At 40.8% G+C, this 20,667-nt stretch overlaps 1 protein-coding gene across 2 annotated transcripts in view; it reads right to left on the bottom strand.

The window, feature by feature from the left end:
- PRMT3 (protein arginine methyltransferase 3) overlaps positions 1–10,439 on the bottom strand; it is a 143,303-nt gene extending 132,864 nt beyond the window's left edge. Inside the window, exon 1 of one of the 2 annotated variants that reach the window (XM_039386003.1) lies at positions 10,379–10,439. The gene's annotated coding sequence lies outside the window, so the exon portion shown is untranslated. The remainder of the gene's footprint in view (positions 1–10,378) is intronic. The other variant, XM_039386004.1, reaches the window with a different exon arrangement.
- Positions 10,440–20,667: the final 10,228 nt, after the last annotated feature.

Raw genomic sequence — 20,667 nt, 5'->3', positions numbered from 1 at the left:
ATCTTCATTACAGAGGTGCTCCAGCCTCTCCCATATCTTTATGTAACTGCCAAGTCCTCATCACCATCAAGTCAAAAGGCACAGGAAGAAGCGATGATGGACAAGCTCCTTGCCCCAAAACCCAGGTCTAGCTCACAGCCTGCAGGCTCCTCTTCTTTGTCCTCCAAACCTTCCCTCTGCTGCCTGCCCCACTTTTCTGAAGGGGGGAGGAGGAGGAGGAGGAAGAGGGGAAGCTGAATGCCAGATTAATTATTCAGGCCATTGCAGTCCTCACCAGACACTGTCTCCCCAGCAAAGACCAAGCAGCACCAAAGCACAACTTGCCTGCTGTGCTCGCTGCAAGCGAGGGTTTTCCTCCCCACACCATGTGCTTTCAGAGCATCTCTCCCCTTCCCAGCCCTCATCTGCTTCCTCACATCCACATACACAGCACTGTCACTCTTACATTATATAGCACATTAGGCACATTTACATACGTCTTGTGGTTTTGCTTCGCTGCTCTACCTCAGCGTGACAATTTCAAGGCTTCTCTTACTGATATCACTGAGTTTCTTTAGATCAATTCCAAACATGGGAAGACCCACAAGTTGTCAACTCAAGTTCCTCTTTGCTGCACAAGTGTGAAGCCAGGGAAAGTGCCATCAGACTGGAGACCCTGCAGAAGTCAGAAGAACTGATCTCTAAGGGTACCACCAGTAAATGCCTGTAGCAGCCAGGGGCCCCAGGACTTTTTGTCAGGCAGTGACTGCCACTCTCCCTTTTCCCAAAAACCATTCAAGCCCTCAAAGCCCTATAGCTTTCTGTAATGCCCACTGATTTCACCAGCAATTAGCTGGCTTACTAAATACTCTAGAGATGAGTTTTAATCTCCTGGTGGTTCAGTGATTAAGGTAGAAAGTGTGAATAAGCTCTTATAATCAGGAAGTGTTGTGAGGAAGAACACTTAATATACATGAGGCATAGATACTGTATTCAGAAATAAAATAAACTTAGTTTCAGCAACAAAAAGAGCATGAGGATGTAGTGCTCGGGGGAAAAAAAAAAGAGTCAGTTTTATTTCTGAGGGGTTTTAGTTCTTATTAAAAGCTGTTCAAGTTAATCAGCTTAATAATCAGGAAGACTGATAATTGTTATAAACTGACAGAGAGCCAGAAAAAGGAGGAGCCAAAAAAACATAACACTGTCAGAACCAGACAAAAACCACTCTCCATTTGTCTTGTGACCTGAGAATATACTGAAACTATTTTCCTCCAACTGTTTCTAGAGCAGATGCTGTTGCATTTCTCTCTGTAAACACATAGAAAATAAATAGTGTTCACGAATAAGCACGATCCTCCTGTGCTGTGTGACACTTATCAAGAAAGAAAATGCACACAGAAAACAGGTATGAAAGCACATTAATTTGCATTCCCATGAAAAACTAGTAACAAAGAGAACTTTCATATAGTCGCTAAAGCAATATTAAAGCTTCTACTTCTTAAGTCACTAGGTAGACATCATTTACAGTTCAATTTCACCATTACTTAAAAGGCACGGAATGTTAACTTGAAGAGTTTCCACTTTAAAATTACTTTTAAATTATTTCTCCCTGTAAATTTTGTTATTTCTTAGAGTTCTCACTTCTGGAAATGCATGAGACAACACAAAACAGATGCCTGTGGACAGTAAATGGAATGAAGTCTCTTTGGTCCAGGAGGATGGAAGAAGAATTAGAAAGTGCCTCAATTCTTTCCAGTTTGTTTCAAAGCAGTTGACAATTTTTTGTAGAGGGAAATTCGTCTTGTTAGTTGGGAGGGCATGACATATTCAAATGCTCAGAATCACAACTCTATGGTTTTATCCAAACTCATTGGGAGATAAAAGAGAACTTGTAACATTCTCTAGAAAACAAGCTTTCTCTTTTGATACTGGGCTGTTACTCTCTGAACTGATGGATGTTTTTTCTTGTGGATTGCTGATTAAAACCTGAATTAAAAATACAACAAGAGCAACAAGTTGGAGGAGGAGCATATTGCAGAACCAAGGGCCACCAGCAGCAAGAAAGCAATAGTAACCGTGGAGTGCCTTAGTGAGCATTTGGGAAGGGTCAGGATGAGAACTCCACCCTAAGAAACCATTCAAAGTAGAGATATGGTCTTTCTACTTTTCTTAACCATGAGAAGAAAATTGGTGAGCTTAGAGTGAGCATGTGGATGTCTTTAGTATCTCAGAGCATCGTCATCATCATGGTAGAATTATTTTCTCCACTCCTGCCAAAACATATGAAATTTGATCTCATAATCTGAAGCAGTTAGTGGTGGATGAAGCACTGGAGTGTTCATAAAATACACAGGCCAGCTCTCAAACAATGCATTTCATTGATGGGCAGTGGAAGTTGGATTTTGTTTCAGAAGCCAAATCCTCCCTCACAAGAAGAGACATTCCTTTCTTACGTGTTCTGGCAGAAGTTACTGTGCAGAAACTCTGCTCAGAAACTGGGCAGAGCCTGTAGGTTCATGAGGACTAAGAACCACTTTGAGCTTTTTTGTCTCTTTCTCTATGTTAAGTCATCTGTAGCTGACAGAACTTTGTAACACTCCCTTTGATTTTGATTTAAAGCTGTCCTCAAAAAAACAATTTAAAATCTGTTATGACCAAGCCTTGGAATACAGTAGTGACTCCCAGCAACTCTGCAGCAGTTTCAACTGAACTATAGCAAAAACAATTTGTCACAGCAACAGCTGAAACAAGATGTGTCAGCAAGATGAATGTCTTGTTCATCCACACTGCAATGCTGATTGGGACTGGAGTGGGGGAAAAAAAAAATCATTCCATTTCCAGCATGTGTTAGGCAAGAAGAAATACTAGTCATTTCATTTCAGTGAAGGTGGATAAATGCCTGTATCTTATCACGTTTCTTAGAATAATCCCTGGCTAAGAAGAGCATAAAACTCCTGAACCAAGTCGAGTCTATTCACATATTCATACTCTCAAGACTCTTAAATGATATTCAGGCAGATGTTATCCCAACATCCAAAAATCTCCACTGGGGTGGCTATCTCTTTCTAACATAGGTAAGCAGAGGAATTGGACTCTCCAAAGTGCTCACTCTGATTTTATCTTTTGGATTCCAAATTTATCTTCTTGCAGTTATTTAGCACCTATTTTAATTGCCAAGTACTATCCCTAGTATCCTAAGTCTTACAAACTTACTTGGTTCTCAATGACCAAATTAGATTATTCTCATCCTATGTGGCAGGATACCATGCTAAAGTAACTATGGTGCTGTAAAAGCAGAGCACAGGATGTATCTTTTACTTGCGGAAGTTAACATGCACCTCCACCTGTCCCCAGGCATTAGATAAGACCAGAAATAGATCAGTCTCTACAGCTTTTTTCTCTGTGCACTCAAAACATACTCACTGAACTCCAGAAAAAAAAAAAAAAAAAAAAAAAAAGAAAGAAAAAACTCAACATTTTTGGACCTGTACCAAAACATCCTGTGGTCAAATGTGAGCAAAGGCAAATTTAGCTTGGTTTTAAGTTTTGTTTTGAAACATTTGGTCTGGTTCTGCAATCCTTAAATTTTCTGTTTACTCCCTGCAACAACCACCCTTTGCTAGCAGCATTCTTACTATTTTTTCTTTACTAAGTAAACTTACTATTTATGTATATTCACCTTCATTATTTCTCTCCTTCCCTCAGTCAATCTGTGTTCCTGTCCAGCACAAAACCTAAGGTTGGTTCATCATCTGAGTTTCCAATCATGTGAAATTTGAACTTCACTGTTATGGGAAAATGGATAAGAAACACTTTTTGTTTGAGAGAGAACAGAGAAGGCAGAGATGTCCCATATGACTTTTGCCATGACTAGAAGGAGAAACCATTGCAACTTCTTTCTCTTGGCTCTGAGGTGCAGGAGAAGCAGAGGAATAGAGGGAGACATCTCCTGTTACAGCTAGATTTGGTATTACTTCTAGATTAATTAATTCAATAGGATTCTTTGCATCCTCTTTCATGCATGTTCCTTCTGTGTTTTTTTCCTTTTCTTTGCAACTCTTGAGTCCCCCAAACATAAAAAAGTAAATTAATGTTATCTTGAACAATCCACTCAACTTTCCACATAAGTTCTTACACCAAGTATATGTGTATATATATATGTATACACCCATCCCATATGAAGTCTATAAAGATTCATGTATTATGAAGCCATAATTCCATTCTTCTTTCAGCAGCACTAGCACACAAAATCAATATTAAATGCCTTCCTGTTACCTTTTCCAACTCACAGGTATCACAACTCTCAAGATTTTTTTAGCATCTTAATTCTCCATCCTGCATCATGGATTTAAGAAACCAGATAACGAGGGCAACTGCCTTTACACTTCATACCCTCCTGTATTGTAAAAACAGTGCAAACACACACATGCAGCTTTGCTCACATTTTGGCTTTTGAAACTTTTTAAAACCTTTTAAAAGGAGGAAGTTTTGCAAGATTCATGCAGCATAAAAAACATCCCACATCCAGTCCAATCTTTTTGCTTTACGGCTGCTCTTCTAATCACTTTATATTCATTAAGGACCCCTTGGCAAATTTTCTGGGACTCATCACCCCCAGTCCCCAAAGCTGGAAAGGACAGGGTGGGAGTGTGCCACCTCAGATTGTCTCAGTGTTAAAGATTTGGGGGAAGTAATCGGGATCAAAAGGCATTTGCTTAAATTAGCTTTTTTAATAGTACATAAAGCCCAAGAAAACTTCACAAGTAAGGAAGTTTTCCTTGAAATTTTGACCTTTAGGGGTATTCAAGCCCTAAAAATTTCCAAAATTCTCCTCATAATTGGTTTCATTGTATCTATGTAATTAAAAATCAACCCCAGTATATTTGTCCAAAATCTAAAAAAAATTGGAAATTCCAACTTTTTGCCCTTCCTGACAGAAATCATTCCATTTTGACCACCTGATGGGCCCTTGGGGTTAATTAGAAAATCCCCATCAAGAGCTCAGAGGCCAATATCAGCTGTCAAAATCCCACATTCCCCTCTTTCACCTCTTTCAAGTGCAAAACAACCTGTGTCTGAAGATGTGCCAGAGAATAAAAGGGCACACCACAACCACTGTGGGCTCTGACTTAGACCTATTCATGGCCTCACTACTATGAATACAGCAAAATCTCAAATGAAAGTTTTAATCTCCCCACTGCATTCAACCCAAAGAGAAAAGGGCTTCCCTTTTAACAATTTCCCCCCTTAAATCTTTTGTGTTGCTGTGCTCCTGAAAAAGCTGAGATTTTGCTCAGCCCCAGTGAGGGCTTTTTGCCATAGAAAGCACTGCACCTCACTCCTTTGTACTGACATAAGAGTAAAGGTCTGCTCGGACCAAAAGTAACTCATGCAAAAGGCCTTCAGAGGGTCTAAATACAAACTGAACAAGATCAGAGTTAAAAGTGCAGGCATCTAATCTCACCCAGCTTGCCTTCTGGGCTCCCTTCCCTTGTTCCCATAGGTGCACAGTAAATACAGAGATGAGTGGGGAAAAACAAACACCGAAATAAAAAATCAGGTGGAATAAGGCTGGAAGATGGAGACAAAAGTACTGTTACACCATGTCCTCCGCACCTCCCCAGATCAAATGAGACCTCTCTCATACGTACAGGGGCATACACCATCCATGAGAAAGTGTAGAATCATTGCTATCCCAGGGGTCACCAGCTGCTTTCCCCTCCCTATAAGAAGAACTCACAGAAAATTCACTGATAATTTATATTTGTACTCAATTTTACGATTGAAGGAAAATGGCAAAGGCTATGATTTCCTTAACTAATTGCTCAACCACGTGCAGGCACATTGATGGCGTGGGGAGCTACAGAAAGCCAGAAGGAGTAGACATCTTCAGATGTGCTACTCCATCTTTTGGGGGAGTTTTTTTGCTATTTCACCAAAAAAACCCATACTTTTTATCCCACTTGACTCAGAGCAGAACATTTCCTCCCAAGTGCCACCAGCCTGTGAGAGCACCACCCTGCCTCACTCTTTGTGCCCAGCTCCTGTCACCAAAAGGGAGGCGACACAGTTTTATATCCTTAAGAGGGACTGTGCTTCCCCCCTGCCCAGGACGCCTTCTCTCCCCTTCAAGTGATTATTGTTTTGTTTTTTTCACCTCATGGGCAGTAACACCTACATTGTGTGAGGACAGACAGCGAGCATTCATATCCCTCAGAAAGCCATTCACTGCGGGGCAGCTGGAGAGGCTCAGTGTTCGGCTTGCCCTCTTCACTCTTGGATGAGTTTTGTGCAAAGCTCGGGCTTGGAGTCCTTTCCCTCCCAGACCCAAGCAATTAATGAGAGATGAAAAAAGGAGAGAAAATCTCACAGGGTTTTGTCTCTCTTCGCAGTTTGTTCTTTTTGTGTTTGTTTATAGCTAGATTATGTTATCTGGTTGCCCTGGAAGGATAAAAAAGCACACTTGGGGAGGAGAAAGGAAATTATGTTTAATTAATTAATGTGTCCTTGGGCTTTTTCTTTTATATGAAAAGTTTGGAAATAGCACCTCCTATTCACCCAAAAGTGACTGGAACTGCTGCTAGAAGAGAGACCACTGGCCAAGCAAGATTAAGAGAATTTTAATTTAGTATTACCACACTTCATATAGTGGCCCAGCTCTTCTCAGATAATGTTTTGGCAGAGTTCTAACAGGCCGTTAACAATCTTTTTCTGCTAAGATTAGTGTTGTACTGACAAGGATCCCATTCCAAAGCAGCACTGTGGCCCTTTACACATTAAAGTCTATGAAAAAGGTTTTAAGAATAACCTCCCTCACAGCTTCACCCGTTTTCCCATCTCCTTTCCACTTCATTTGCTGTTGATGCAAAGCCATTGGATTTTCGACTGCATGTTATCCACCAGCTTTATTTTTAATAGAGATGTACCAAATGCCCCCCACCCCCTCACTTTTACATGGGCCACCCTTCATAGAAAATGTTTATTTTTAGTGTCCTCTTTGGTGAACGAGATCATATAATAATGGGATAAACAGCATGGGGTTTTTTCTGGTGAGTCAATCACTAAGATCAATGAATTGATTTCACTGTTTTGTTAGTATTAACCTATCACTTGCTTTTAGGAAGAAACAAAAGTAGTGTAAAGATTGTCATCACCAGTGTAAAACAAAAATAAATACCATGGATGAATTTCATTATTTGATTTACATTGAGAGACTGTGTTAAGCCACTGCAATAGCACAACTGTAATCATACTGGAATGAATCCAATAAGAGAGGATCATTTATTGCAAGTATCTATCATGGTGCAGCCATTTCCTACTGGTGGCCAAGGCAATGTGCCTCATACTCAATACAATCACTGCAAAATAATTTTACTAGAAAATTGGTCAACAGCAAATGTCGCTATGTTCTATATGGCAGCAAAGTCTGTGTTCCTTTTGCCTTTATTAATATTAAAATAATAACAAAATGTAATGAAATAATTATATCTTTAATGCTAACAATAATTAATATAAGAACTAATTGCTACAGACAATAATTTTGTCATGCTATTTTCCATAGTAACACAGTATTTTACTATTTAATCCTAAAAATAAGGGTAACTAAAGGCAGAAGCTTCTAGATGATTCAGAAGGTTATGTAGTCTTGGCCTGGTTGGCACTGGATGGGAATCAGAAATATCACTGTCAGTCAAGAGTAAGTGTCAAACATTCAGTAAACTCCAGACCACAGAACTCAACAGAATAAAAAAACCTCCTTTCATTCCCATCGCACAGACAAATGGGGGGGGGGGGGGGGACAGGAAAGAAAGAAAGAGGAGTCTGGAGGCCTCAGATGATGGTTCACTGCGTCAGGTGCTCTATAAATACCCAGCAAATGAGTCGATGGAGTTTTTAAAAGACAACGTATTTACACATGGAAGCCTGGACTCCCCAGTAATGTTAAAGGAATAGACACAGAGCTGCAGATACTGCAAATCAATAAACATGTGCTTGGCAAGGAACTACACCAGACAGTCAAATCAGGACTTTAAGCCAGAGAGGTAAGGTATTCTGGCAAAGAGCATGGTTTTCAGTGTACGTTGAAACACGCTTGTGTTAAAGGTGGGTCCCTTTATCCTGCAGTTTTTCCTGTTGACTCAAGAGCCATCCTTTCCTTTGCCTGAGCCACACTTACTGGTTTAATACCCTGCAACCACACCAACAGTTTTTAAATTTATCCTGTGAATGACAGTTCTAATGAGTGAGACTTGATAAGTGGGACTTGCTGTAAGTCAGTGCAGGACCTGGCCTCGTGCATTTTATTCTGTACGTAGTCCACACCCCTCCAAGTAACAATTACTTTCAGTGCAATACACACCTTTAAAACCTGAATTAAGTAGTCCCTAAGTAGGGTAGATATAAGTAAGCTACTAAGTTGTGTTTTGTGATCCTGTTTGTTACACAGTTAGAGACCTGCTGATAAAGGACAGCAAATGAAAACCGAGATTCATTAACCTGAATGTAAAAAAACATTTCAAGGACCGTGTTTATTCTCAAGGGGTTTTTTTAGGTATTGGTTTGACAACAAAGTTGCCAATTAATGGATTTGGGAGACATGTTGAAAACACATGGGTCGTATAGTGATGGGTCGTATAGTGATGGGTCGCTATACGTAAGTCAAAATCTAGACCTCGACACAGGTCTTGAGAATCATAGGAGGAAAGATATAATATTGTCAGAGTTGGACTGGTTGAGATATGCCCTAGCAAAGGAGACACTATGGCCAAAATAACAATCCATTTGGCCCTACAGCAGGATTTTAACAGATATCTTACATTAAAAACCAACCTTTCATCCTGTCAAGAAAAAAACTCTCTCAGTATATCTCTACATGGAAGTCACACACCCACAAATTTTTATTATACATTTTACCCAATTACTTTTGGCCCACAGAAAACTTGAATTACTCTACTAATAAGATACAAAGATTAGATTCAGCAGTAATAATCTAAATATTGCTCCTGTAGGTTCTCTTTTCTTTTATCACACAGTTACTTTATGCATATATCACATCTTCATGCATACAATCTGTCTTCATGCTTGTGAGCATGTTGACTACTGGAAAAAAAAATGGACCTGCTCAATTGCACCAGTGCAAAGCTCTGATGTGCTGTGAAGATGCAAAATGAGAGCTGCAGGAAGACAACACAGAATGTGCAGCAACACAATTATGCTACTTGTCAGAAAGTACAGCATGGGAGATACCCAGAAGATAAGGAGCATGGAAGACTTTTCATCAGTGAGAAGAACACTGAAAAAAACCTAAAATGGGGCACTGTTAACTGAAGAGAATGGCTTGCACGCTGTTCCCTGAACATGATCTTCTCTCAGAGGCAGGTTGATCTGCTCTGGCTGTTGTACTGAAGGGAGGTAGAGAATCAAGAGTACCTTTGATTTGGGTCCTTTACTGAATCTGCAATTAAGTAAATAATCTGTTGCTATGACTTTAGACTCCCATTTAGCCACCATTTGAACATCACTGCCAAAATTTCCTCTCTGGTTGTGATGGGTACAACCCTTCACTATTTCCTAGTTTCTACACCCTTAAGTGGTGAATGGCACTTCTTTATTTTGTACATGCAAAATATCTTAGATAAGACTGTGTCACAGGTATAACACGAACTCCACTCCCTCCAAATAAAGACAATTTAGTGAAAACTCTAAAGCTCTCTGTGTCAGCCACAGTGATGAGCAGAGTATAAAAGCAATAGATAAAGACAAATTGAACCATGCCTGGTCTGACAGAGAAGTACCAGGGGATCTGCCTGTTTGCAAAATGTCTCATGTTTCCACGTGAACACTGCTGAGCGAGCCGATGCCCTTGCTGAGGAATGATTTAATTTATATGCCCCCAGAATGAGGTCATATCAATATCATGCATGATCTCTATCAGCTTTACAGATGCCTTAACCTGAGAAACGCTCAAGCTCTTGGAGAGCCATTCATACTTGGCAGATTGATATAGTAACTGACAATTCACTGCCATCCAAGTGTATCTGAGAGCACAAAGCTCACATAAATATTGCTGAGCATATCCCATTGTCAGTTATTTACTTCTGCCATTCAACTTTCTACAGCTCTGAGAGGAAGATCGTTTCTCTCTGTGTCATATGTCTGACTCACCCAGCAGACACGAAGAGCTCCTTGTTTCCTTTTTACCAGGAATGAACTGTGCTAGAAATGTCAAACACAGGTTTGTTCAACCCCAGACAACAAACAATGGGAAATATAAGAGTGAGAGCGGACAGAGACTGCTGAAGAAGCCTGGATACAAGCTTGGCTTTGTAGCCACTGCTGAAACAGCTTGTAATTATGTTTCTTCATTCAAAAAGCTCCAGGAGGAAGCAAGAAGACTTACCTTGCCGCGGTCCGAAGGGGGGATGGGACACGAGGAGGGGTGCAGGTAGAATCCACTATTCACGCGTGCACGCTGTCTTCTGTCAGCTCGGGAGGGGAAAGGGCCAGAACATAGGGAGGAGCATGAGACAGACAAGCGGAGGGACAAACCAGGATAGGGACACGGGCAAAAGAGGGAGGAACCGGGGAGAGAAGGGGCGAATGGAGGCTGTCCCCTCTCTGCAGCTTCTCCAGCCAATCCGCAGGAAAGCAGACAAGCCTGAACATGCCCGGGAAATACAAATTCTGGGGAAGCATACAATGTGTATATACATAATAACTATAAAGTCTGTATCATAAAGTCCTTTCAATCACTGTACATCTTTTTCCACTTCTGAGATTTTCCCCATTCTGATTCCTGGTCCTTCACATTACCTGATACTTTTTCTTCTGCAGTTCCATAGCTGAGCTGCCTGCTTACCCAACCTAAGTCCTTACCAAAGATGACTGTGAGCAAACAATAGGGTTTTCATGCAGACTGGACTCATGGCTTTCCAGCCCAGAAATGTCCACTTGGTCCTTTGCTCTGGATTTATTACATTCGCCTGAGCCCCTCTCTCTCTGTTGCAGCTCTCAGGCAGAAAGACATGAAAAGAATAATAAAGGGTGAGAAAACCAGAAAAAATAGGTGTGCAGAACTTATCACTTTCAAACTTAGACTGGACCAAACATTTCTGACTGATAAGTCTGAGTGAAGAAGGTCAGACACACCCCATTTTAACATTAGAGAGGGATTCTGTCTTTAAATTTCCTGCCATGCATCTCTCTCACACCCTAATTTAACCTGAATAGAGTAATCAAAATAAATAAATATATGTTCTTAGCTGGACTAATTCCTTTTACTCAACCATAACCCTCTATTTTAAAAAATTGGTGTTTGTTTCCCTTGATGAACAAGTTTATGAATGAAACTGGTTCTTAAAGAAGTCAAATAACTGGCAAAACTGCCACAAGTGAAATCACAGACTCAAGTGGTTCAAACAGACAGGAGAGCAACTCTTCCTTCCAGCACTGCAAGTTGCCAGGCAGAGCTTAGCCTCTTGGACTAGCAGCACCCTCTAAGCATCACCTTCAACTATAGGTGTGCAACCTGGACTGGTTTCATGTAAGTACATGAAATAACTTTGACACATCAGCAGTGCCCATCCAACAGCTATTTTTTCATCCTTATTATTGCCATATGTACTGTATTTCAGAATTTTGACATGACAGACACAAAAAAATGCCCTTTTTCTTTTCTGCTACTCCCTCTTAATGCAATGTGAGTTACTGGAAGCAAAATCATTAATATTTAAATTGCAAAAGTTACATGCCGAGTACCAAAGGTACAATGGAGAAACAAGAAATACAAAAACAAAGCTTTCCTTCAGGCTCTAAGCATAAGTAATTTAATGAATATTTCAAGTAAATTGTAGAAAAAAGTAAATCTATGACTTGTCAAAAAAACTTCCTGATGTAGATACTATGAACAGTATAGCCAGGCCTGATGGAAGGAATAAGAAAGGCTCAGTGAAGTTTGTCCATTTACATCATTTTATGCTGCAGGTAGGACCATGAAAAGAATCCAGGAGTCTTGGTGCCCTGTACCGTCTTTGGTGCATTAGGCACCTCTTCAAGGTAAACAGAAGCCTTGAATTTCTCTTAAGTACTCACAGCTAATACAAATGTGTACATTACCCAGGTCAGTCAGACAAGCACAGAGGCTCCGTTTCATTTGCCTTCAACTTCCCCCAGATTAAATGATCAGACCCACATCAATCACTGTGTGTAAAAGACATGGAGTAATTGGACTAGAAGGTTGTCAACAGACTGAGGGCTTCTGTTCAGAAAACAGATGTCTTGGCTTTTTCTTGGTCTTGTTTATTCTTCATAAATACCAGAGCAAGACAGCAGAGTCACTATTATCTCGTAACAACGTTCTGTTAATCAGGCATGTCATTTGCTTGTATGGCCCAACCTTCTGCAGATCCCAGACATTCCCCTTCCACAAGAATTAACCACAAAAATACTGCAGCAGAGCTGCTTTATGACCATGGCTAGGATCAATTTGTTTTGTGCTTTCAGACACTGATCTTGCAACAGCAAACATACAGACACTACAACAGGCTTTTTTACATAAATGAGAGGTTTTGACCACCATATTTCCTTTTTCAGTGGCAGTTTGTCAAGATCTTTTGCCTAATTCCCAGCTTAGTAAAAAGACAGCATGCAACTACGGAACAGCACATCCTTCCCAAATGGCTCTGAAAAGCAATCGACAACAGGGTGAAAGCCAGGCTAAAATAATAATTACATCAGGAGGATAGTATTGGTAGGCTAAACTGAGGAAAGAAAATAAAAGAAAAAAAAGAAGGAAAGAAGGCAAAACAAAATCAAGTGTTAAAAGCAGTAACCACAGAATTTAAGAAATAAAAATGAAGTTACACATTCCAACCGGAACTCACATCAGACCCAAGGGCTTATGCACCTGGGACCAAGAAGGGGATGAGGCAGGAGGAACCAGACTTCTCCATCCAGCAGGAGCCAAAACTGCTGCAGAGTCCTGATGGGAAATGTCCGTGTAAGCCAGAACAATTCCACTGGTATCAAGGAAGACCCAGCACAAGATCTGACCTGAACTGTGCCTGCCCGAAACATCTGCAAATACTGAAGTTCATATGCAGCTGGAAACACTCTTCTAAAACCCCATTTTCCATGTGTGAGTGTACTTCCAGATGATCTACAAATTACAATATTCCTGCCTAGAAAGCAAACTATTTTTACAGCATCATTTGCTTTAGTGTAACTATAATCCGTAACATCAATTTGATTCTTCCCAAGTGTCTGGATTCAGAAGTTTTATCAGGAACAGCTACTGTGAGCTCCCTCAGCCCTTAGCTGAAGGGAGTAGGTGGCATATGTCCTGTCCCCACTGTCTGAGGTTCAAGTGGCAGGAGCAACAGAACTCAGTGAAAACCTTGTTATTCTGCAGTGGGAGCAGGTTCATGACAAAACCTGACATCTATAATCTTAGTGGATGCTTTTAAACTCAAGTGTAACCAGGTAACAGACCAACTTCTCTGTGAATATTCAACTATCTCTAGTAAATATTGACCTGGAGGTTGCCTCCCAGTCTTCATTTGATCACTGCCCTTCTATAACTGCATCCTGACGTCCTTGTTGGAAGTTTTACATTTTCCTTAATTAGGGTATGTTTTTTTTCTTTCTGGCAAAATGGTTACAGACTTCAATGAGAGCAGGATTTGGACTAGTTTTTGAAGCTTCTTGCTGCTGTGTTTTGTGAATTTTACACAGTTCTGTCTGTTCAATGGACTCAAAGATGATTCAAAACACAGTCTCAGTATCTGTGCGCAAACATAAAATCCTCTGCCAAACAGTCAAACGCTCCAGATGTGGGGATAGCAAAGAAAAAAAAATCAAAACCAAACCCTATACAACATTTTATACAGGCAGTGGAGATTTCAGTATTTCACCTGAAAATTTAGACAAAAATGGGATGTGATAGAAAATCATTTTTGTTACTTTGCGTGGGTGAGTGCACTCCACATATTTTTCTCCTATATAAGGGTATGCTTCAGGTGTCATCTCCAAAAAGAAATGCTAGAGAGACTTGTTAGAAGGGAAGCGGGGGGGAAAGGCTTTTTTTCCTCTTTGAGCCTCTGCTTGGTGTCAGCACCGAGACCCACTTAATCTCCTCTCTCAGTGCACTGTTAAGAAGCATGTGGCCAGCAGAACTCTGATCTTTCATTCCCCCGTATCACATGATAACCAGGCTTGCACACAAATAGCACTTACATCTCAAGTGCATTTGCCTCTCCTGGTTCTTTATGTCCCCATACGACTTTGTTGCAATTCTACATTTACACCACCTACACAGGATGCTGTTTTATTTAGGCTTCATTTTTATTAAATATCAGAAATTATAAAGGATGCCACTGTTCTAATTAGCGAAAGTAACATCAAACAAAAAAATGTAAGTGTAGCTGGACGTCAGAACACAGTTTTCTTTCAGGAGGGTGTCAGACTCCCCAGTGAACAAGTTTAGCCTCGGTTTTGCACATCAGGGTTGGGGGAAAAAGCAATGGCTTGAGGAGCCCTATAGAGGTGCTTTTGCTTCCCTGACTTCTCACACAATATTCTTTCAAATGAATTTAAGGCTTTTCTTGTCCAAATCCCCGCAAAAGTAACCACAGTGCAGTTTTTCTACTATTATGCAAATAGATTAATCAGCCAACGCTCCAGTGAGAATTAATTTATATTTGAATCAAATGAGGCCTTAGATTCTTTATAACCCAACCCCCGGGCCAAGGCCTGGGCTAGGTAGCAACCTCATATTATTCATTTGACGAAATGTGAACTGACATAAATACCATGGCTAACTTTCAATCCGATTACCCCGTTACCTCACATCAATGCTCTCCCAGCCATCAGCCTCCAGCGTCCCTCCTTTCACCAGCACAGCCAACAACTGACAACTCCTCCCTGATAAACAAGCACCCACGCTGCCACCTCAGACCCCCACTCTTAACCCATCATTCCTGCTCAATGGCCCTTATTCAACAAGGTACTTTATTTTGTTTGTAGGAATGGGGGACTAAACAACACAAAAATACTGTTTTGCTGGGGCTGTGATTCAAAGCTGCCCTTTTCAGAGCTGCTGAGCACTTGAGGCACGAACAATAAACATCCAAAAAAATATAAGAGCATCGTGTCTGGCCATACATAGATATTTATACACACATGCACACATTTAATTTAATACAGTCACTGACATCTGTTGTCTTTCATATTCTCCTTAACCCTTAAAAAAAAAAATAAAACAATGTTCGGGGCTACTATGTCCAAAGGTCAATGTAAAGTGAACCCACATTTTACACAGCACCCTTATACTAAACTCATGTTGACAACCACTAAATTCTTTCTATTGCCTTGCACAGGAACTTGTTTTTTAAAAGGCTTTCCCCCCCCACTTTAAAACTGTAAGCATTTAAAAAGCTTGGCTAAACAATCCACCAGGTGTGAGAAAAGCCTTTTCTGTGCAAACAGCTCTGTGTCAGGAAACCTACACTTTGTAATTAGATTAGCAAGCAAGGACTGAATAGCTCTGATCAAAACATCCCCCCTCCACATATTGTTTATAGTGCATAACTGATAACTAAGCTTCTCTAGTCATGGTTAAAATCTACTTAAAAACTGGAGTCCTATGCACTATGGAATTTAAATGAAGAGGAAAAGAAAACCAAGTGCACATTCTTAAAAAGCTATACATAATTACTTGGCTTTCTTGCTTAAACAAAGCTTGATCTGAAAATATGCCATAAAACAAACCCTATGTTTTAATGGCAGCTCCTCAGGAAATCACCACTTAAAACACAGCTAAGCTGGAAAGTTAGAGATGTACTTTTTTACCTTAAAAACTTACTCCACTCCAGAGTAAGTGGGGAAGAGAAAGAAGACAGTCCTCTTGGCCACATGGCCCCAGCACCAGGGGACATCCCAGATCCCTGTCAGGAGAGCTGAAAACTCCTCAGCCCAAAAGGATGACTTGAGTTGCCTGTCTCTGTGTATTTTTCCCATGTGACCAGGCAACCTGGTTGTGTACTGAATTCAGTTTCCCAATGCAAAGAGCAAATTCGAAAAGTACTGACTTCCTGGAGATGCTAAAAGTGAGGTGAAAAGCAACTGCAGTACTTGAGAGCACATCATCTCTACCTGGTCCTTCAAGGGAAAGATTTACACTCCTCTGGTTATGATAGATGGAAATAAACCAAGGTACAGTTCCCCCTAAACATTTCATACAACACATATATTTTCCTTGGAAATAATGAGATTGTTTCACAGTCCTGTTTCATCTCCCCAGAGGGCATCTGCCCAGTTTTGAATTTTGAACTCAGCCAGTCCAGACTGGTGTCAGTCCCTTTTTGTACTGTGTGGCCTGAAACCAGGTGAAAATTCTTATATGAATCAACTCTTCCAAAGAAGGATATCTGATTACTGGATCCTTCTGCTCAGGTCAGTACACTTTATAAATCCCTTTATTCATTATTTCAGCCTTCTCAAAACAGTCTTTTAAATATTAGGGCTGGAGAATCAAAACTGAGATCAAAAGACCTTCTCTTTCGCGAAAAGACACTGTGGGAATAGCAGCAGATAACAAGAGGGCATCCTCTATTTGTCCTCTCACAAACCTGGAGACACTTGCCATACACACAGAGCGGATGGAAAATTTTTCCATGTTGTCGTGCCCACTCCTGCTTCTGCTACAAGCACAGAAGCAGGGAAAACACCCAGACAGGAACTGCCTCAGCACAGAAGTCCAGCCTCATAGTTTGAACTGCAGCTCAGGAGAGGGTCTGACCCCAGGCACCAGTTTGGTCCTACACACTGCCCTCTGTTGATTTATTTTTCTGTAGCAAACATTCACCAAAAAGGGAGAATAGACAATTTTTTGGTGTAATATCATTAGGAAAAGTTTGATAAAGGTTGATAGGTGAGGGAAAAACCTTCCATTTAAGACCTAAGCCAGAACTATTTAAAAGACACTAGAGAAATACCCCTTATCCCAGAACATCCATGAATCAAGAGGATGCAAATGTACCTTAAAGCTACATTAACTTCATCTCTCCTGACCTTCCTGGGTCTGATGAGTCACAGTCGGAGTATGGCTCCTCAAAAAGAGACATGTCCCGTGCCACAACAATATTACCTTACCAGATTTCGCCAAGTCAAATTTTAAATGTGCTAAATCCCATCTGATGGCCCTAAAGACCTTTTTAGAGACACGAAATTTGATGCTTTCCACTCCTACATTTTAAGTGAAAAATTAAAAACTGAGAGAAAAAAAAAAGTTTAAATTCGTTACCAGATGAGAACCAGAAATCTGAATGCAACCACTAGAACATGGATTTTGTTAAGTAGTTCTCATTACTACAGGTGTGACAAGAAACCTGAGTGAAACCGTTTCCTGTTATGAAGATCCCACTCAAACATTCTGGCTGTCTGACTCTAAATTTCAGTTGTCTTTGATATTTCCTCCTGCAGTATCAGAACACTCCTGACAAAGTCCTGAAAAGAGACAAGTACATTCAAATTCTTCTAGGGCTTAACCCCACTGCATTGAAATTACCATGAGTTTTGCCCCTGACTTCAGCCCTAACAGAACAAGCAACATGCCAGAGGCATGGGGAAAAGCTTTTCTACAACTTCCTTTACATGCTCACACTCTCCTTAGTCCCAAAGATTCTGTTTGTTTTCAGAAAGTTGAAGGCATAAATGGGCAACACATTTCATCTGTATCTATCCAATCTCATGACTGCTGGAAAAAAAAGCAGGGCAATTTTTTCTGTCTGTCAGAAAGAAACACAACTCTCTGAGAAGGGACATACTTTCTACGGGTTGGGAAAGCTCCCAAAAGAAAGGCCTTGGTTATTTCAAGAAAGATTCACGAAGTCAAGGACGTCATCAGCTTTTACTGATAATAAAATGGAAGAGCCCTTCATGTCTGAACATCATGAAACTTCACTGCTTGCAAAGCAAAGCCCAGAAGAAGAGTGGTCCTGTTCTTGTCTCCAAAATGTGCCAAGGGTTTTCTGAAGAGAACAACTCTTTCTCACAAATGGAAATCCAATGGAAAAGCTATTGGCTCTGCAGGGAGCCAGTCATCCTGAATTCGGAGACCTGCACTTGAGAATCCTGAAGAGATGTCCATGATGCCTAAGATTATGAAGCTGTTAATTCCTTGGGCATCATTGCTCCTTGGTTTTCTCTACATGAAGCACCTCACTTGGTAAAAGCAACCCCAAGGGACAATAGAAATACAGCTCCTTTCTTTCATTTCACTTTCCATTTTGCACAAAGTAAAATGGGAGCAGAGCACATGGACCACATGGATCGATGCTTGCTAACTCATTCCTCAGTAGTTTTATGAAGGCAAACCCTGAGGGACAAAGTTTCTCATTCTTCTTTTGTCAGAGCTCCAGAAATCAAACACACTCCATATCAACATCTACAAGAAGAGATCAGTATTTCTGGAGACCAAGCATTCTATCTTCAGCAAAGAGGCCCACGCATAGAGTCTCATCCTCCATGGATGCAGTACAGTTTGCCAGCAACCTATAGACATGAACATAGCTGTAGTGAGGGCATGGTCTGTAACAGAACCACTTAACTGCAAATCCATTCCCCTAATGGACAATGTCACAAATTACAGGAGGAAATCACTAAATGCCCAGGGAATTTGGTGATCAAAAAACCCCAGAACTCACAATTTATTTTTTTAAGATATTCCCCCATTTCAATTGCAAGAGCATTACAGTATCCCAGCAAGGAAATTTTGTGCTTTTGTTTGCTAAAGAAGTATTTGAGTTTCCCTTCCTTCCTTATCACATGGCTTTGGGTCCACCCAAAAGATGTATGCGTTAATCCCTGTCAAAGGACCTTTCAGCACCTTCACAGAGGACTCAGAGAAAAAGTGCTCTCCCCCATGGCTGCTGTTTTCCCCAGTGGAAATACCTGAAGGTATTTTCATCTAGAAAGAGCAAAGTGAACCTCCCAATACATCACCATCTTTCTGGCTATCAGCCAGACTGGAGAAGGCTTTCATTGAGAAGTGTTTCCAAGTACCCGGGTTCTCATCAGCATCTCTCTTCCAAGTCTCCCTCTTAAACCTCCCCAGAGAGATTTAAGCCCAAAGGAGGTGCAGTATCAGTTTGCTGGCATGGTAAAAGTCAAGGCATTCAAGCCTGATGGTCTAGTTCTTTTAAGAAAAGGTGTACAAACAAGAGAAGGTCCTGGTTTTATCCCACAGGGTAGTTAAATGCTAGTTCTGTTCTTCCTCTTTGAGATGGAGGTCCCTACATGATGCTCCAGCAGGAAGAGGAATGAAGAGCAGCCTTTAAAACACTAAAGCCACTCTTGTGGAAGGCATCAAGGAAGTGTGTGAGCTCAAGGACCCTCAGTTCAAGGTGACAGCAATCTCTCAGTTTTGCTGACATCCACCCCAGGACACATTCATCCTCCTGTTGAATTGCACTGAGAGTCCTGTTCTCCAAAAGAAGTTGTCCTTCCTGTCATAATCTGGAGAATGAGGAACAGAACTTGGTCTTAATGAGTGAAAAAGTAATGGGATCCTCAAGTCCCAGCACTTAAAATTGCCCACTGCCTAGAGATTGCAGTGAATCAGTGAGCAATCAGCCCCTGTCATAAGAAAAGGATCACAACTTTAATTTGCAATGAGGAGATACTAGTACTGTTAAGACTTGATTTGAAAGACAAAAGGATTTTTAATTCTTCTGACCTACTTGAGCAACATGAAACAAACATATTTTTGAGAAAATAAATGGGAAAGGGTCATGTTCTCTCATCCTCCGCATTTCATCTGCACAGTCTTAACTTGGAAACTCCTGGGGCAGAGACCACAATTGAAACAAGTAGCATCTGAAAATCCAAACAACCACTGCCCAATTCCCAGCAAGTTTCCACTGTTTCAAATAATCATGAAATTAAGGCAACAAATAAGCCACTATATTGTATTTCACAAATCCTAGCTCTCCAAATATGCCAATCTTAGCTCATGAAAGGAGTTGCTTTTAGGGATGTTGTGTGGTTGTTTGTTTATTAGACAGACCAGTGGAAAAGAAAGAAGAGGGGTTATTCCACCCCAGATTATTGTTTTAAAACAAAGGTAGGGGTTGGGAAAAGGATAACAGGACGAAATGGACAAAAATAATCAAATTTGGAAGAAAGGATGCAAATTAAACAGGCTTGGAAGGAGTTAGTAAAGCGCAAGCAAGACACAGAGACTAAACTAAAGTTAATTACTTTTGACATGATCAGATCATCTGGTTGCATTTCAGGCTGCTTGCACTCTGGGCTGGCCAGCATGAATGGCGAGGGAAAAGAAAGTAATTCTCCCCTCTAGGTCCCTTTGCCAAGTCTGGGCTGCGCGCTCTGTCCAAGATCCCTCTTTCTTTGCGCAGAGAGAGAGAGGAGGAGAGGAGAGAGAAACACAGTTAACCACCTGTCAGGGCTGAGGACACAATAAGGCAGCCCCCAAAAGAGCTTTTCATGCATGCGTAATATATTTGTTCAGCTATTCACTTAATGAAGCTGATAAATGTGATGCGAAACAATAGTCAAGTTAATCTATTTAGTAAAATGTTTTGAGACTCTCAGGCGATGTTAAGGAGGGTAGTGTGCTCGGGGACATTTTCATTTCAATACGCTCATCTCTCCCCTCTTAGGGGGGTTTCA

This window comes from Pipra filicauda, unplaced genomic scaffold (genome assembly GCF_003945595.2).
Source record: "Pipra filicauda isolate LSUMZ 115617 unplaced genomic scaffold, ASM394559v2 scaffold45_size4122338_pilon, whole genome shotgun sequence".
Classification (NCBI taxonomy): domain Eukaryota; kingdom Metazoa; phylum Chordata; class Aves; order Passeriformes; family Pipridae; genus Pipra; species Pipra filicauda.
Note: the sequence above shows the minus strand (reverse complement) of the source record. Positions and strands in the feature narration are given on the sequence as shown.